The sequence below is a fragment of the Nyctibius grandis genome, chromosome 1 (genome assembly GCF_013368605.1).
Source record: "Nyctibius grandis isolate bNycGra1 chromosome 1, bNycGra1.pri, whole genome shotgun sequence".
In the NCBI taxonomy this organism is placed as follows: domain Eukaryota; kingdom Metazoa; phylum Chordata; class Aves; order Nyctibiiformes; family Nyctibiidae; genus Nyctibius; species Nyctibius grandis.
In genome coordinates this window covers 15,841,324-15,859,737 of record NC_090658.1, presented here as the reverse complement: position 1 = coordinate 15,859,737, position 18,414 = coordinate 15,841,324, and the positions used below count along the sequence as shown (strand labels likewise).

General features: G+C 35.2%; 1 protein-coding gene across 11 annotated transcripts in view; it reads right to left on the bottom strand.

Moving 5' to 3' along the window:
• The window catches only part of NRXN1 (neurexin 1), a 743,394-nt gene that overhangs the window by 465,334 nt on the left and 259,646 nt on the right, over nucleotides 1-18,414 (bottom strand). The window lies entirely within an intron of this gene.

Genomic DNA, 18,414 nt, shown 5'->3' with positions numbered 1-18,414 from the left:
TTTTTTTAATAAGCTCTGATGTTTTTCCTAGAGCTTGCTCTTGCAATAAGCTTTATAAATTCATCAAAGAAAACCCTGCAAGGGGGTAATTCCTTTGTCTTTGGTCCATATCTAGCCAGTTATAAGCATTAATCATTTCAAATTTAGCAGACTGCTAAACTAGTAAGTGAACGAACGTTCTGCAGGCCTGATTCCATGCCACAGCTAAAAGATCAACAGCAATAGTTTGCAGCAACAATGCCTGCAAGTTACTACTTTTGTAGCAAGAATTCAGGAAGGAAAAGCCAATATCACAAAGTAAAGTCAGCAATGCTGAGCCATGCCATATTCTTCCTCACAAGCCTCAAATTCCTCCTCCTTCCTCCTCCAGGTATTATATCAAACAGGAGCTCCCCAAAACCTGGAGAGAAGGGAAAAGAATTCAAGCAAAAATGGAAGAATAATGAATAGTCTGTGCAGGCCAAATATACCACTTAACATCCTTTCGGTAGTCTACAGCAGCAACTTCTCCTGTACCACTGATAACAGCCTTCTACTGCTGCCAGATAAAAGTCTATGAAACAACAGCAGGGAATGACCGACTAATGATGCCTAATTACAGTAAGTTGTGGAGGGGAATGGGATGTTACACTTGCATAGAATCCACTTTTCCTCACTTTTTTTCCAAGAAAAAATCATTAAGAATGTTACATCAAAGACAACAAGCAAAAATGTTGCATCAAAAGATTTTGTTTAGGTTGCCAAAAAAAATAGCTCTGAGTTGGAAAATACCACATTTACGGTTTCTAAAGTGAGCTTTTTATTGCCATCCAACACATTAAAGAGTCTTTTATGACTGTCACATATATATATTTAAGACCCTTCCATCCACTACACAGATTGGATTTACAAGGGATACAATGGTAAATTTGGCAGTTCTTCACCCTCAAAGGTCTACCTTTCCATCTTCAATAAACTTCTTTTAATGAAAGTTATTAGTGACACAGGAAGGGTTTATGTGTCAAATATTAGACGTTATGTTCAGCATACATGACATTTAAGGGCATAATACCTACTACTCATTTGTGTATCCAATTTGCAGCACTGGATGGCTATATAACAGCACAGATACTTCCATCTGGAAGGCAACTCTAATGTATTCTAGGAAATATGAATGAGCTCTGCCTAGGTGAATATAACATCAGTCTTACATAATTAGTTACCATTATGCTTTGCATACATATCTAAGGAGAACCATATGGTTATCAGATGAAGGTATTATTGACAAAAACGCCACTTATGAAAAAGAACTGCCATGCTTTATCCTCCATCTGCAAGAACTTGAACTCTTTAACATCTGTTAATCTTTCAGGACATGTTTGCAAATGTATTCTTCACATAAACTTATGATCAATGAAGAACAATATCTTTAAAACATATTAGGAGACTCTACCTGCTTTCACTGAAATAAACAACTCCATTGACTAGATAAAGGTATGTCTTTCCTTCTCTTCTAAACAGACATACAGTGAAATCATAACTAGGCCACCTTTAGAACAAATTATTGCCACAACCTAGAAGTTTGAACAGGAAAGAATTTAGATATTATCTATCATTTCACTGACTGCTGATAAAGCTTTTTTCTTCTCCCCTCCAACTGAGGAAATTCTTTATGCTACATGTAACTTTCATTCCAAGAATGTTAAAAAGCAGAATAATATGACAGAGGCCCCTCTCTTATGTTAACTCAAAATCAAGAGTTACCTTGTGACAGACAGTAGAGTTTCACTGACACAAATTTAATTTTAATTAGAATAACTATATGCATTTTAGTATCACATTTATTCTTCATTAGCTACAGATACAAATGTTATTAAAAGCTTCAGACTAGATCTTCACCTCTATGCCACTATATACTTAATGCTACTGAACTTCTTATCATTGGATACACCAAATCCAATGAAGGAGAATATACACTAATTTCCTTCCAGTTAACAAAGATGCTATCTTCCCTTCATTTTTTACCATGGTAACGTTAAAATGCTTCCCTTGGAGACACTCAAGTGTAGTATACTAGTTAACCCTGTCAAGTAAATATCACTGAAAAAAGCCAGATATTCTTCACACTACAACTCCATCTTAAAAGTTCTTAAAAGAGCCTGAGATTTCACTCTATTTAACTGGAGCGATGTAAAATGCACAAATACCACCATCTCTGAACACTTTAAATAAAACTATCCCAGAGTGATAGCTGGTCTATATGCCAAACTAGTTAATCAGCAAACTCTATCCACTATGTTGATTGATGACAATAAACTGAAAACAGAATATTAAATTCTGTATTGGGATATATGAATTCCTGTATAAACCAATAAAATATGATGCTAGAAGGCTTTTTAAAGGATTAGTAGCATCTGTAGAGTAAGAACTAAAACAGTTCCATACTTTCTGGTGTTTTACAGTGAGTAAGAAAACATTCAATACAGAGATTTTACTCTCACCCTTAAGGTTAACTTTTAGGAAAAAGTATTTCACAGATTACGAAGAATATTTGAAAAGACCATGTTTTTAGTATATGAATTTACATAACTGTGGAAGGAGGGACAGTTCAAAAAGATCTTCATTCCTTTTTCTACTTCTCTAAACAAACAATTTATTTTTTCACAGGGACTTTAAAGCTTTGTGAAGTCATTATCAGAGATTAAATGCATAAAGAAATAGAAGAAATAAAAGCTACTTTTTAATAGCACTCATGTTCCTCAAATCAGGAAGCCAGGAATACCACGGGAGTGATTCTCTCCTAAAAAAAAAAAGAGTACTGAAATGACTTAGTTAAGGAATCCTGCTCTTACTGAAGGACAGAATGAGCTACAATCTTTTCAGTGAAAAAAAAATCACTAATGAGTGCACACCTACACTTATCATGTGCTTTTGGAAAAATCTTGTCATTTCACTTGAAATTACAATTTCAATTTTTCTTTTCTTCCTTTTCTTTCATCTTCAGTATGATATCCAACATACTGATAACAAAAAGGGGAAAGAAAAAAGACACAAGCCATGTTCCCACTGTGTTCTGAAGGCTCCACATTTGACATACACCATTGAAAATCACTATTTTCTCTCAAACGCTTTTCTTGGTAAATGGGCCTCCCTACAAACAATGAATTTTTAGTTCCATATAGATAACTTAAAAAATAGATCAGCTAATTTGTATGCCATTCCTACACCAAATTACTCTTTCCTAAATAGTGACGTTTCTTTGTAAAATAACATAATTCATATTTTTGCTAGGTTTTAAAATTAAAGTGTTTAAAACCACACAATGTGTGCCTCAAGTTGGTCTGATATAAACAAAAAATTGCTTTTATTTGCTATGCAGAACAAAATTACCATATTTTAAGCTAGGTTATATTTTAACTGGCATCTTAATGAAATGCCTCAAGAAAACAATATTTCAGGTAGTTCTAGTCCAAGTTTTTACTTAAGAAATAGAAGTTTCAGACATATCACCCATGAGTAACCTCATTCCTCACCCTGACTAAGCAGCATGACATTAGAGGCATCTGATATGAATTACAGGTGTAGTAGTTCACCTAAGAAGTGACCATAAAAACCACTGCATGAATTACATCTGGCATAATTTCAGTGATATCTCAATGTCACTCTAGACTTAAAACATTTCAAATCAAAATATTTCAATGGAAAATGTTTCAACAGCAGAAGAAAATGAACAGGTAAATAATTATTACCAAGAGATAAAGACAATACCACCCAAAGCAGTAAGAAACAATATAGAAACACAAGACAAGATAGGTTTGTAGGCAGAACAATCTTCTTGCCAAGTCTTTAGACTATCACAGCTATAGCTAAGTGTCAGAAAAAGGGGGAGGGAGAAGAGACACATACAGCTCAAAAATGAGAAGCAACAGGGTGTTATCAATTGGTTCCACCAACATTTCCAACAGATGTCCCAACAACTGATCTGGGAGTCCCTTTCACAGGTGGACAGAGGTACAGACTGCAAGACCACCAGTTTTTCTTGATGCCAGCTTTTGAATTCTCAGGTCTTTTTGTTCACATAATCCCAGCATAATGACAGCAAATTACCTCACAGAAAAACAGCTGTAGTTAGGTACGTTGCTATCACTTCCATCTGTAACCTCACAAATCCACAGATCATGTGGGTAAAGAAGAGCTGCTGCTGTGCAAATATACCCCAGAAAGCAAATAGTTATTATAAAATATTAATAAAGTACTGAAAGATTTTGTCTTGTTTGGAAGGAAAGAATATAACACAGCTAGCTTTCCTAAGATGCTAAGAAAAAAAAATATTACAGTTCAGCAATCACAGAAAGTAAATTACCAGGAAAGGCTTTTAACTATTTTCTATATACATAGTAGGAGCATATATAAGAAACAGTATGATACGTTTGGAAGAATACATACCTGTGCTCATTTAAAAATATTAATATAAGTAGGTGTACTTAATACATTAATATACATACCTGAGCTCATTTGCTCATTTGAAAATATTAATATAAGTGGGAAATATTTTTAAACACTTGGAATAAAATTTTGACATGAACTCCACAGGAATCTGCTATCATTCTAACTGTCAGTTGTTCCTGTGACATCTGCAGGAATGTAGCATAATTTAATATTTGAAAAAAGGTTGCTTTGATCATGGGAAGTCAGACGAACCCTCAGATTTGCTTTGTATGCACTTGAGTATTCAACATTTAACAGTAGAAACCTGAAAGAAACCTTTCACAGCTTAAAAAAATCCATAAAAACCAAGCAAAAAGACTCAAAGAGAAACAAAATCCTTCTTTACAGTCTGAAAACTTTCTTCAATATTTATTCAATAGGGTCAGAAAAAGAAAATCAGTATAAGAGAAAAAAACAGCTGAAAACCTCTTCAGTTCAAGATTCAAACAGAAATCAGTGTCATTACTTCAATATATGGAACCTACCATCCACAAATGTACTTTATTCTTCTTCTATAGCACTCTTTCACCCTTCAACACCTTTCAAAGACAAGGAAAAAGATGCTAGAAACAAATTGTTCATTCAGAAAAATGACCCTATTCTCTATCAATACGGGTTCAGAAGGCTGATGCTCTCACTCACAGTAAATAAAAACACCGTATCATAAAAAAAATCCATCCGTTTCAATGGGTGCAATCTCACTGTGACATATAAAAATGCTACACTTCAGACTATTGAGAATTAAAAATGTTGAAATAGATATCATTTATGAATATTATAGCTGACCCTCCATCCGTTGTTCCAGAATTAGTGGGCAAAAAGGAGCAGAACAAACAAGCTTCAGAAGTTTATTTTACCTTTGGGGTTTTTTTGGAGGGTTATAAATTACAGACTCTGCTTTTTCTTAACAAGACAAAACACTAACTGCAACTGTTTCAAACTTTAAATGAGCCCACATTACCTACAGTGAACAAAGGAGAACTGAAAAAACATATTAGCAGGGACCATTACAAAATTGGAACTTGAAGTAAATACAGACCATATGGTTTCAATATATAAAGCTAGATAAAATTTTAAGACATTACCTTTTATGTTCACCTATTACTAGGGAATGTTCCCACTGAAATGCGCAGTGGGTTCATGAGTGTTCCTATCTGTTGTTGTCACCACCACGCTCCATAGTACCTCCTGTACAATTCTGAGATGATGGACATTTCTTACACCGCCCCACTATTTGGATTTACTAGGCCCATGTCACTTTGCTTGCATTTAATCTGAGGCTCCATTTATTACTGGCTTTGTAATTCTTTGTTGGGCCATTTATTTGGCAGAAATCCAGTGGTTTTGCTTGGCACACTTACTCTTCAATAGTAAAAAAACATAAATAACCAGAGGCAAATGTGGGCATGCAATACTAATATTATTGTTCTAGTTCATAGCAGCACAAAAATAATTCAAAAGTAAAAGAAGTTAAAGCATAATTTAACATGACTGATGTTGATGCATGCATCCAAAGTGATCTCAGTCCAGGTGAAGCTATTTGCAAATTTAGCATAGTGTTGTCTGGGAAAACAAAATTAGCATTAAAAACCATATATGCAAAAGTCTTCACTTGGAATAAAGTAAATTATGACTTTGTTTCAAAAATGTGTTTAAAATTTAGCTACTTAGTAATTGTAAAAATAAAACCCCAAGAAAAAAACTTTGTATTTAACCTTAGAGTAGTACATGTACAAAGCTCCATTTGCATGCCTACTTAAACCAGTCAGATCAGAGGTGCTCAGCATTTTGCACAACTGATTTCTAATTGAGTGAATACAGAGGTTATATGCAAATCTTAAAGATCCTTTTTATTTCTTCATCCAAGACTGAGATAGAACTTGACAAATTCTGACTATATCAGATAGTATATTAGCTGTTCAAATGTGGTCCAAAACTCTTGCAACAGCAGGAATGCAAGGCAGAACAACCTTGTAGTGTTGACATGAATAAAAACAATATTGCACAGAAATAAATATCTGACATCTCCATATTATGTATAGTTATATACTTATGTCAACTAAACATGTGGAGATAATTTTTTTTCCATTCAGGTTATTCTTTGTTTTGAATATTAATATTGCATTGCAGCATGTGGAATTATTTTGGTAAATGTTGCCTGCTTGTGAAAAGAGCTATTCTTTTGCTCTCCAACAGTCATTCCTGATGGTAAAACCAGAAAAATCAAAAGACCACTAATAATTTTAGCTATCAAAAAGCATTTAACATACACAGTATTATTTCTTTTTTATTTCACATATGCAGAAAATACACCATCCCCAAAAAAAGCATGTGTTATAGGAGGCATCTTAAAAGGAAAACTCTCCCACGATGTTAACAAGACAGTCACCTCAAGTCAGAACATTTTGTATGCAACTACTTACAGCTAGCCAGGAGAGAAATAATACAGGTGGGTGAGTATTAAAGCTTAATACTTACATGAAAGTCACCAGGCAAAAGACAGAACCAGTCCTTAAAGCAAGTTTCTCTGTCCTCGTGGTCTTGGCCATTAGTCATGCTTTTTCTAGCACTATTATACTAGCCGAACAATCTGAATTCCACACAGCACCATGGCTTCAGCAGGACAGACACAGTGCCCTCTACAGAGAATAAGCTGGTGCTGACTGTACTCACCTGAGAAGGTAGAAAAGAAATTTTGTTCTCCCGAGGAACCTAACCCTGTCTCCCACATTCTGAACACAGTATCTCAGTTTCTGCCCATACTTTATATAAGAAGTGCCTATCACTAATCTGTGAGAAGCCAGCTTTTACTACAAAGCCTACTGAATCACACCTTTCAGAGCAGGAGGGTGAAGACATGCTGAGTTTCTTAATTTCAGTCAAATGTACACATAAAGTACATAACAAGCTCTTCAAACATGTCAGAACCAAGATCTAAGCATCAAAACTTCTGTAAGCACTCAAGAAAAAACAACTTTACAGAACTTAAGTCAACTTCCAACACCTCTAGGCACCTCCACGGATAGAAACGAGCTGACTTGCAGATTTCAGGATTGCAAGCTTGAACTTCAGTAGGATTTAGGTAACTATCACTTTTTTAATAATTTGCAACAGGACTAAGACTGTTATGAATGAAATACAAAACCCGCCTGGACGCATTCCTGTGTGATATAGTCTAGGTAATCCTGCTCCGGCAGGGGGATTGGACTAGATGATCTTTCGAGGTCCCTTCCAATCCCTAACATTCTGTGATTCTGTGATTCTGTGAAAATGTGTGCGTGAGAAAGAAGCAGCAGAACTACCAGAACAAGGGTTAAAAGAAAAGCCTGCCTGGTTAACAACAAACATTGTTTCTGGGAAACAGCTCCCAGAATACCATTCCCAACTGCAAAATTGAGAAAAAGCTGTTTCTGTGAAGACAAGAATGCCTGTGCTCTGACAGAAGCACAGCACAGGCAACCCCTCAGCAGAAGGCTGGAATCGGACAACAGCAGGGTGGCAACACAGTTGCAGTGTATCGCACCTGCCATTCATTTTCCTGCTAGCCAAACAAGGAGAGACATACTGCACATACAACTTTCAAACAAATACAGGTAAGGGTTGCTGCTCATTTTTTAGAAGCTACAGAAACTAAAGTAAGCAAAAATCTGAAGCAAAGTACCATATCACCAAAACAACTGCTGCCTTACAGATATGAGTATGAAGAATCAGTCCAAAGGCTAGTTTTTGCCATTGCCACCAAAGGGAGCCCAAGAGATGTAGTGAGTACTTCACATCCAGCATCCCCTCAGCTTCACGCTGAACGCTGGAAATCCAGGCCAGACCACTTAGATGTTTTGATGAATAAGCTGATGACAGTGAGTGAATGAATGAAATCTATGAGAGTACAAGTGTGACCTGATAAAATAATTTACTTAGATATTTTGCTATCAAAAAAATCACTTCCCCCCTTCTCAAACTCTTGCATAGTTTTGTTTAGACACTTGAACTCCTTGATTGGTTTTGATTACAAATTAGCAAAGCCTAGGGTAAGTCTACAACAGCAGAACTCCAGTGTTTTAAACAGAAGCCCAATGGTTCTTCTAAATTAGCATCTCTGTATTTCACTGAAATGAAACAGAAGTCAAGAAAATTAAAACATGGTAAACATCAATTACAATAGAACTTTAACATGCAAAAATCCATGCTCCACTATGAACAAATATTTGTGGTTTGCATTTAAAGTTTTGATTCAAGCCCTCTCTCAGTTTCTCTGTTTAAAACATAAATTGTTTACAAATAAGTAGATTTCTATAAGCATTCACTGTATTCTAGACAGAAATCTGCTATTTATTTATTCGTTTGTGTCAGGTCCCAAGCACCCTGGACAAGTCGCAAAGACTGGATGGCTGGAACTTATCATTCCTAGGATCATTAGAACATGAATTCTATGATTCCCTTTCACTTTTGACACACTTAATGTTATGATGCTTGCAAAGGTCTGATAAAGGGAAAAAGTACAATTCCAGATTTGGACAATGCTAGTAGAGGACATTAAATAAATGGAAATTATTGGTAAACAGGAATAGCCTTGTAGGAAAAGCTAATGTTATGAAGGTTTTGTGGGGAAAGCAAGAAAAATTTACTGTAATCATAAGAAAAAGCTTTGAAGGCCAAGGTATAAAATTTAATTTATGAAACAAACTATAAACTAATGTGAATAAAACTGATGTGATAAAACTAATGGCACAAATAAAGATGTTTGCACATAGCTCTTTGTCTACAAGCAGAGAATTTACAGAACACGATAGTGTTTAAGGTCATAGCTGTAAATACCACCAATGAATTCAAGAGGCAGCAGGCGTTTTCACAGTGCTGGGAGTGGAGAAGAATTAAGACAACCTGGCTGGGTAGGTCACTGAGGTTAATATAAATCTGAAGTACCACATGGTCTTTGAGCTAAGCATTAAATCTCACAACTTAGCAAGCCCTTACGTGCTTGAGGTTAATAAAGTTTCTAAGTTGTCAAAGCGTAATATTTCGACTTGGTCTGCCCTACAACAGCTATTTCTTTTTCTCAGTCAATATAGATTGCTCCTCCCGATGTTGTATTTTAAATAGATGCTATTAAATATTAACCTTAAGTTAATTTAATTATGTTAAATCTTTAGTAGGTAGCTTTTAACCTATTCTTGTTATAAACTGAAGTGGATCCATGTCCTATTTATTGTTCCATATGAATGCAGACACTTTAAATGTGGGAATCCAACTGATTCTTGTAAGTATGGTGTAATACTGCACAAAAGCAGTCTGGAAACGCAGTTTCTGATCTTCCTAAGCCTCCACAGAATGCCCAATAAGTGCACTGTTCTATACAGGGATGACTTACATTCATCTGTGCCTAAAAGACTATCAGAAAGCAGAGATCAAAGATACATAGCTACTTTGATAAATGAAGGACTGACACAGGCCTTTCACAGCTCACAGAACTAGTCATAATGACTGTAAAAGGAAATACTTTCCCTACTAGCATTCCATATTCTTTCCTCTGCGTTCCTCGGGGTTGTCATATATTCAGATAATGCTCATAAAATCAAGAAAACTTACTTTAAAAGCATCCCCCACAGCTGTCATTTGCTTTTAAACATGTTTATGAATAAAAAATTTTATAAATTTTCATGTAATAACTCCTAAAATAGTGTTCTTTAGCAAAATAGTATTTCAAAGCATGTTATCATTCTATGCATAGAAATTGCAGAAGTGTAATGCCAAAACATGACCTTTTCAAAAAGGAGAGATGGATGAATTGAGAAATATATCCTTCCCACTTCCACATTTACTTCATATAGCTTCTCCAGATGAAGTACACACATCTTCCAACTCCAAAACACACACAATTTAGTGCCTGTCTTCTCACTACAAATTGTATCTTTTTTCTTTAAATTCTGTGCCACTGACTACTTTCTCAAAATTATGTTGATATTATGCGAACAAAATCCCCTTGACCTTCAGGAATGATGGCACTAGCTGAACAAGCATTTTACAGAGACGTCTCCATCACAGTGTTGGCAAAACTTAGCATTTTATCTGTTTTTTTTTTTTCTTTGAACACTGAAATGGTTCTTTACACATTAACACATCAGATTCTCTGCTTGTCTTGACCACACAAGATTTATTAATGTGCTATCCTTCAATTCTGCTCTTCTGAGTCACTCAGGAGAAGAGATCTCGAGCCCACAGATGCCTAGGCAAAAGTTTGCCAGACGTTCTTGCAACACATACTAAATACTGTGATTCAGGTATTGCATCTTTCCAGAGACTACATATTTTTCATATGCAAAATAAATATCTAAGAGTGGAAAAATAACGGAAAAAGTGAGAAACAAAATCAGTGAGCTAAAGATTGCATGGAAAAAAATAAGTAAGATTAATAATTAATAGCAAACAAAAATAAATGGTATGTATCAGGCAAGGCAATACAGATGCAGAAATTATGATTTTGGAGGCAGAAGAAGGATGTCAGAATTAGAACAGCTGTAGAGAGCTGATGATATCAAAGTTGCATTAGAATTCAAACATGAGTTTTCTTAAGAAGTACAGACTTTTTTCAGAGTGGAAGGCAGACAGCAACCATAAAAATCCAAAAAAGTACCAAACTGAAAAAAACACTAAGTTCATTAGGAAAAAATTAGAGAAAGTTAGAAAATCAGAGAAAATAATGCTTATATTATTATTTGAAAACATGCATTTTCATTAATCTTTAAATATTATAAAAGAAAAAAAATTTCTCAAGAGTAGTTGCTTTGAACCTATGACATTAATGAATAGCTTTAGCCACCAAGAATGGGGAATTTTATATTGTTTTGAGGTATTCCACTTAACATTTTAAGATTATTTCAACATTTTAGCCTTTCTAGTTAGAAACAAAGCTTCTTAAAATGTCCTGTTCCAGTCAGAACTTTCCACAGTTTTTGTAAAAGCTCCATTTCTGTTCAGCTTGAGGCAGTTCTATTCCTCTTTCCAAAAATTGTTTCTTCCATCAAACAGAAATCCACTTATTTGTGTCAAGAGACATTCTGGAGGGATCCAGAATAGATTGTTTCAATCCATACATATATCGTATAACTAAACACAGTAGTGACGTGCCAGTTACTGTAGTTTAGAAAAACAAGGAAGAGATGTGAACAGTCACTGTGTCCTGACATAGTTCCAAATACACAAGTTTAGACCCAGTTAGTACACTCACTATAGAGGCCGTCCTCAATTTACCCACTCCTAAATGGATGGTAAAATGGGTTGGGAAGTCAAAGATGTGATGAGAGCCACATCACTTATTTCTCTACCACCGATGGCCTATTGAGGCATATCTTACCAACACAATATGTCATTTAGATTCAGGCTTTGTCCTGTTAAGATCTGGGGAAGGTCAAATATAGAATTTATGTAAAATCTTTGTATTCTGAGTGGTGATAAGCAACTTGAAAAAGACCAGTTTGGCCTTTGGTCTGCACAAGCATTCTAACTTTCCACACTTCACTGGGTCAGGACTTAACTTCCCACACAACCAAATACAAGTAATGCAAAATTTTGTTTTTAAACTAATACAAATTACATATAGTAATTAAATTCTAAAACAGCCAATAAGATGTTAGCCTTCCATAAACAAGATAACCATGACTCCTGAGCTCCTTTAGATTTGAATTATTTAATAAACCCGCACATACACATTTTAATAATGCCCTACCAGAAGTCATAGAACAATGCATGTAATAGCTACACTAAAATTACACATACTTAAAACTTGGCAAAGATTTTACTCACAACCCTTAGTTACCTTTAGTTAGCTAGGCAACTTAGTTACCTGTACAGTAAATCATGGTAGTACTTTTGATAAATTTTTCCACTGTTCAGTTGATGATGACCCCATTGATCAAAAGCCCTTGAAGACAACAGTAAGAGAGCTGTTTCATGACAGCTTTATAAAATCTCAAACCCTTAGAGCATCACAGATTATTTACAACATGTAATAGGGTGAGAAACAGAGACGTAATTAAAGGCTACAGTAATCTAATTAAATTAGGCTTTTTTCAGTGGGGATTTGATTATCTCCTGACTGTTTTCCTCCATTTCATCATGCCTTAAACTGAAACTACATTTTGTTCAACTTTAATGAAGATATTAAAATGAAGATAATTTGGACATCCAAAACTATCACTACAAAATACATTGCTCTTCTTGCAAAAAAATGGGTTGTCTAAACATTCTCCCCTTTCACAGAGGAGTTCTTCTCTTCCTTGCTCAAAGTTACATCTCAAAGGTTTTGGGGAAATAGTGCTTAGAACAAGATTATTCAAATTCTGTACTTGAAAATGCACGTGCAGCTTTATGGGACTTGGGATAGGCCTGAAAGGTGTAAATTTTCTTATCTCTGATTTAATCTTCTCACCAATTCTCACAGCGATGCATACATCAGTCTCCTGTGCCTCTGTCCACCAGTGTGGGAAACAGAGAATCTATAAGTCTCCAAGGCATAGGGGAGTTTGTACCTGGAGGTTTAAATTCCTCTATGAAGTATCTGTGCAAAGCTTTAGTGGAATACCATTATTTTTAGACTAGACCTAATCGTCTGTATCCAGAAATAAAATGCCCTATCTCCAACACTTTTATTTTGCCATCACCGTTGTTACCTTCCGGTAATGCCAGAAAGCCAAAGTCATAGCAGGGTTCTGTAAAAAATTATGACAATCTCTGCACTGAGGAGTTTACATTCTGTCCCATGTGCCTTTACTGGGCCAGAAAAGTGACACTGGCAATGGCGCACAAACTATTACATGTAGAATTAGCACCACTCTAGACTTATTTCCAATCTCAGACAAAAGACTTACTGCAGACTTCGCAATTCTGCCAACATCATGGCAATGCTTTGTATCATGAGATCTTGTTACACTGCTGAAGAAACAAAGCCAAACACTTCAGTCTTCCATTTTAATTGACATTAAAAATTTGTAAGCATGGATCACAGGAAAGCACAGACTTCCCTGAGAACCAATGCTAACTTCCTCATAGAAACAGCTATTTCGTTCTGCAATAGGTTTCTCTATGACTCTCCCCAGAGCAGCTAACGTAAGAAAGTAAACACTTAAATTGCGTATACTCGGACTTCATTAGAACAAGATTTAGTAGATCATTTACAACATGGTTAAGTATAAGCGGTATACTCTTGACAATGTCAATGAAAAACAGCAGAAACATTCTTGAAAAGCACTACTTTCCTCATCCTAGTAAATGCATAATTTGGGTCCTGAAATGTTTTGGAATACTGCTTTTCAGCAAGTCTGTTCTATTAAATAGATTTAAAAAAAACCGAACAAACTAATAACCCCCACAGAACAGATCCAGGACAGCCAAGATGATCTTATTTCAGAGAAGATGTTATCAGAAAACTGTCTTGTTGGTCACACCATTTCTAAAAATGAGATATATTGAAAAGACTCCATAAGATGCTCATGCTATCAAACAACATAGAGTTTTCACTTACAGAGGAAAGTAGAGCAAGATAGGTCTTAATCATTCATAAACTATCCAAGTGGAGACAGATCAAGGTAAACTCAGGCAAAAAGTTTGTGGAATGAAAAAAACATTGGATATTTTGCATATAAAAGTGACAACAATATTAGACATTACAGGATTAAAGAAAATTGTTTACAATACTGGTTGAAAACTACTGTTATTTTTAAGATGTGTAAATAAATTTACAAATTTTATTTAAAAATGTATTAACCGCCACATATAAAGAAAAGTCTTGCATACAAGTTACAGACAACAAGAAAGAGGATTGAACTCTACTGAAGTATAGATTTCAGATTCTCAAATACAATTTGCTCAGGCCTCACTTGCTGGTGGTGGTACTGCCAGAGGAAATGATGGCAGAACGATTTTCCTGGGGAGATTCTTCAGTTTCCTAGACCAAAGTCCTCCCCCCAAAAATCTATCCACCTGCTCCTCCTGTCCACTAGGGCAAATCTTACCTCTTCAAGCTCAACTACAGCTATCCATCTCTTACATTCCCATTACAGTCTACTTTCTACTACATGTTCCAAACTGTCTGATCAACTGCCTGCTCTCTATTTACTTTATCTCTCTCCTCCTTACTATATGTCCATCTAGTGCTTAATCCCACATTCCCTCTATTTCAGTCCTACTCCAATGTTCTGAACTGAAAATGAAGCTACAGATATTCCACAGGGTGAGGAGAGAAAGGAACAGAATTACCTTTGACAGCTCCCAAAACAGTTACAACACTAATGCTGTCACCATAATCTTTGTAGTGATGCATCTACAGCTTTGTTATAGGTGGCACAGTTCTGGAGATTGTGATCTTGATGGTTTATAACCAAAACATTTGGTAGTTTTGGTAGAACCATAGATAGTTTTTGCCTTGGACTTGGAAGCACTGAGCCCACCAAACTGACACGACCTGTGAATATACAGTGAAATCAATGTAATTGAGCATTGATTCACTGTACAGATACACAGTTGACCAAACTGTCTCAGATTCACATCTCATGTGCTTCAGGACCAGTTTGTACATAACATAAATGACGCATTCTCAGATATGTGTACAAAATCTTCAAATGCTATCCAGACATATCTTCTGCCTGGGAAAAAAATCTGGAGGCAAATCGCACATATGGGAGATAAAGCTTAACACAATCTATATGTGACTATCAGGTTTGAGTATTATAGAGTAAGTCCTGCTGAACAGAAAACTTTTGTCTATGTATCTCAATTAAGAACACATCTTACATCCATGTTAGACCACCTCGTAATATGAAAGCAAGTATCTTAGTGTAAGGTACTAGACAACTCATTCACGTGATGATGTACATCATAAACATTTTCATTCCCAACATAACCATGTCTATACTTGCTGCTGTTTTTATTGTTTGGGGAGGTGGTAGGTGGTGAGGGTGGTTTTGTTTGGTTGTTTTTTTACAACATTAATTGTGCTAGTTAAAATATTAGCTTTTTTAGAATAACACATATCAATTTAAGATTTTATTTTGGACTTTTTGACATTAGCCTGTAAATATTTTATGCTAGAAGTCATGCCAAATACATGTAAGTTTGCAGGACTGGGGTTTTACTTACTTTTATTTAGCACTGAGCTGGAAAAGAGCTTTTACATTGAATTTGGTCGGGCATCACTTTCTGAACATCAAGGCAAGAAGGTGGTCAAAAACAACAAAAGAATTCAGTTTGGGGTACATTCTTTTAGCACTCTTTGTACAAGTCTTGTTCCTGCAGTGCCATTTTCTTTCACATTACTTATGACTACTGAAATCAGTTGACACCTTGCACACAATATTAAAAATCATTTTAGATCCACTTTTCAGCATCACACTAATTCAGGAAGGCATGGTTCCTTAGGGGTTTTTTTTTTTCTGTATTTGCAATGAAATCATATCTAAAATATATTTAGTATTTTTAATATAGTAACAAACATTTGAGGTTATTTGAGTGTGGAAAAAAGGTCAGGGCTACTCAGCTGGAAGTACCTGAAGGACCAGTGGGGTTGTTCCAACAACTGACAGAATTTTGAAAGTATAATGAACAAGTTGAATGCATGTTGGGATTCGAGTGTTAATTACACTTTATTCTTGGAAGCAGTTAAAAACAAAATTTGTTTAAAAAAAAAAAAAACAAAGGAAAAAAGCAGGACATCTAAAAACACACACAGGATGAAAGAATTCCCTACTAGGAGAAATCCAAAGGACACTTTGAAAGCAGGCCTGGAGAATGAGTAAACTAAGTTTGAAATCTGAGAGAAATGAAGGACAGGACAAGAAGAGTGTTTGGGGGAAGAGGGAGAAATTGTTTTGGTTTTGTCTAATTTCTATAGTGAAAAATCTGTCAAAGTCTAAAGCAGATTATTTGAAATCTGAGAATTTATCTTTATAAAGTTGCAGTTTATTCTTGTATTCTGCATTCTCAGTTGTCTTGCACTCCTGAGCAACTGTGTAGAAAAGATTCTCTCCCAAAAACTCTTTGAAATTGTACTTTGTAATCCTTTGCCTCCTACCTATTTAGATTTATTGTATAATTTAGCACAGGCAATTTTAATTCAGAAAATTGTTTAGATGAAGTCAAGAAAAGCAAATCCACAAGTTTTTCTAAATGCAAAATCAGCACTTTTATAGCAAAATTTGCTGTCGGAAAGGATGGTTGTGAAAGTTCCAGTTTCAACATTATCTCAGATATCAAATACATTCTACACCTGTTTTCTGACAAAAACAGAAACAGCAAACAGTGTAGTGCAAGTACCTTAGCACCAGTGTTCAAACCGTAGCCTGTTATATTTAGACATTTGTGGGTTTTAGGTTGGCAATAATGTTAAGGCTCCTAAGGCTTTCATTATAATCTTTTGACAATGTTATAAACCTTGAAAACCAACATCAACCATTGAAGCTGAATACTTTTTGAAAGTTGGCTCAGTAAAGATGAAGCCTATAATGAAGAGGATAATGAAAACAGTTTGGCAACATTCAACATAAAGCAATTAGGAAATGTTTAACAACTACAGCTATTCCATGATTTAATGAACTTGAATTTTAACAGCAATCTAAGCATATGATCCAAAAGGGACCTTTTGCCATCTGCATGAAAGATTCACCTGTCTGACCAACCTAAGAATCCCAGAAGCGGTTTGTAATAAACATACTATTACTCCTGAATAATCTAAGAGCGTATCGCATGCTTCAAAGTTGGAGTCCTTCACACTGATGTGAGCTAGCTGCTCAGAACTGAATATACAAAAGAGGAGCATAGTGTCCCTTATAGCCCTGCACTATTAAAAGATGTTAGTAACTGACTTTCTGTCAGTAACCATTAGTGATAAAATATCACAACTGTCAAGAAATTACAGCCTAGTCAGCAGTGATCCTTCAGTGTATTCACGGACTTCTGAATTCACAGTAGGCAGATTTTTTTCAAACAGCACGTTCATGTAATGAAAAATGAATATTCAGGTCAACCAAGATGATTAATATACGTGTTGTATTTGCCATTTGTTTGGAAAGAATCAGGAGTCATTTTCAAACCTATGTGTATATGAACTTCAATTCATTTACACTAACAACTATATGAAAGTAACATTTAAGGCACTGTTATTATGTTTCTTTCAGCTGAATTTGAAAGGTAGAGAGCATCTCCAAACATCATATCAAAAGAATTTCAATCAGTTAAAGAAAAAGCAGCTACAGTAGCAACTCCTGGATGTTGCATACTCACAATAATAGTAATAAAGTTAATTATATCTGCAAACTTCGATGAACACTGGATCAAGGCCAATGTTTTACTTTATCAAAATCTTTCATCTTCATTATTAGATGAATATGTCTAAAATACATTAAAAGTATCACAAGTGTACTAAAATTACCACAGCCCTCCAACTAAGCAATTAAGGTGTTGATTTGAAAGAAGGCTATAAATTTACCGGAAATTTTGTAGTATTTTATCGTTTTACCTATTCAATAAACATGGAACAAAAGCCAAAACATATGTGTTGTATATATAATCATTGGGAAAACTGTTCTCACTCAGATATGTTACCGTAACCACAAAACTTTGGTCAACAACGACTTCAAAATGACTATGTAGCGTGGTTCTGATGAACAAAAATGAGATCAGTTAAAAGGGGAAAGCATCACTATTTCTTAGTCATTTTTGTTATAAATCACTCTTTGCTGGGCAACAGTAAAGTTCTTAAAGAAGTAGGCATTTTCAGTTGAAATTTGCAATGTTGATATTCCAATTGGGAATCTGAGGATTTTTTTATATGTTTGAGATCACAAAGTGCTCTAGAAATACTGTTCTAGTTTGAAGGCTAGATTTTTATTCCAAAGGTCCTGCGTGGCACATTTTCTTAGTAAGCCACATAATATTATTTCTAGCCACCCTCCAAGACAA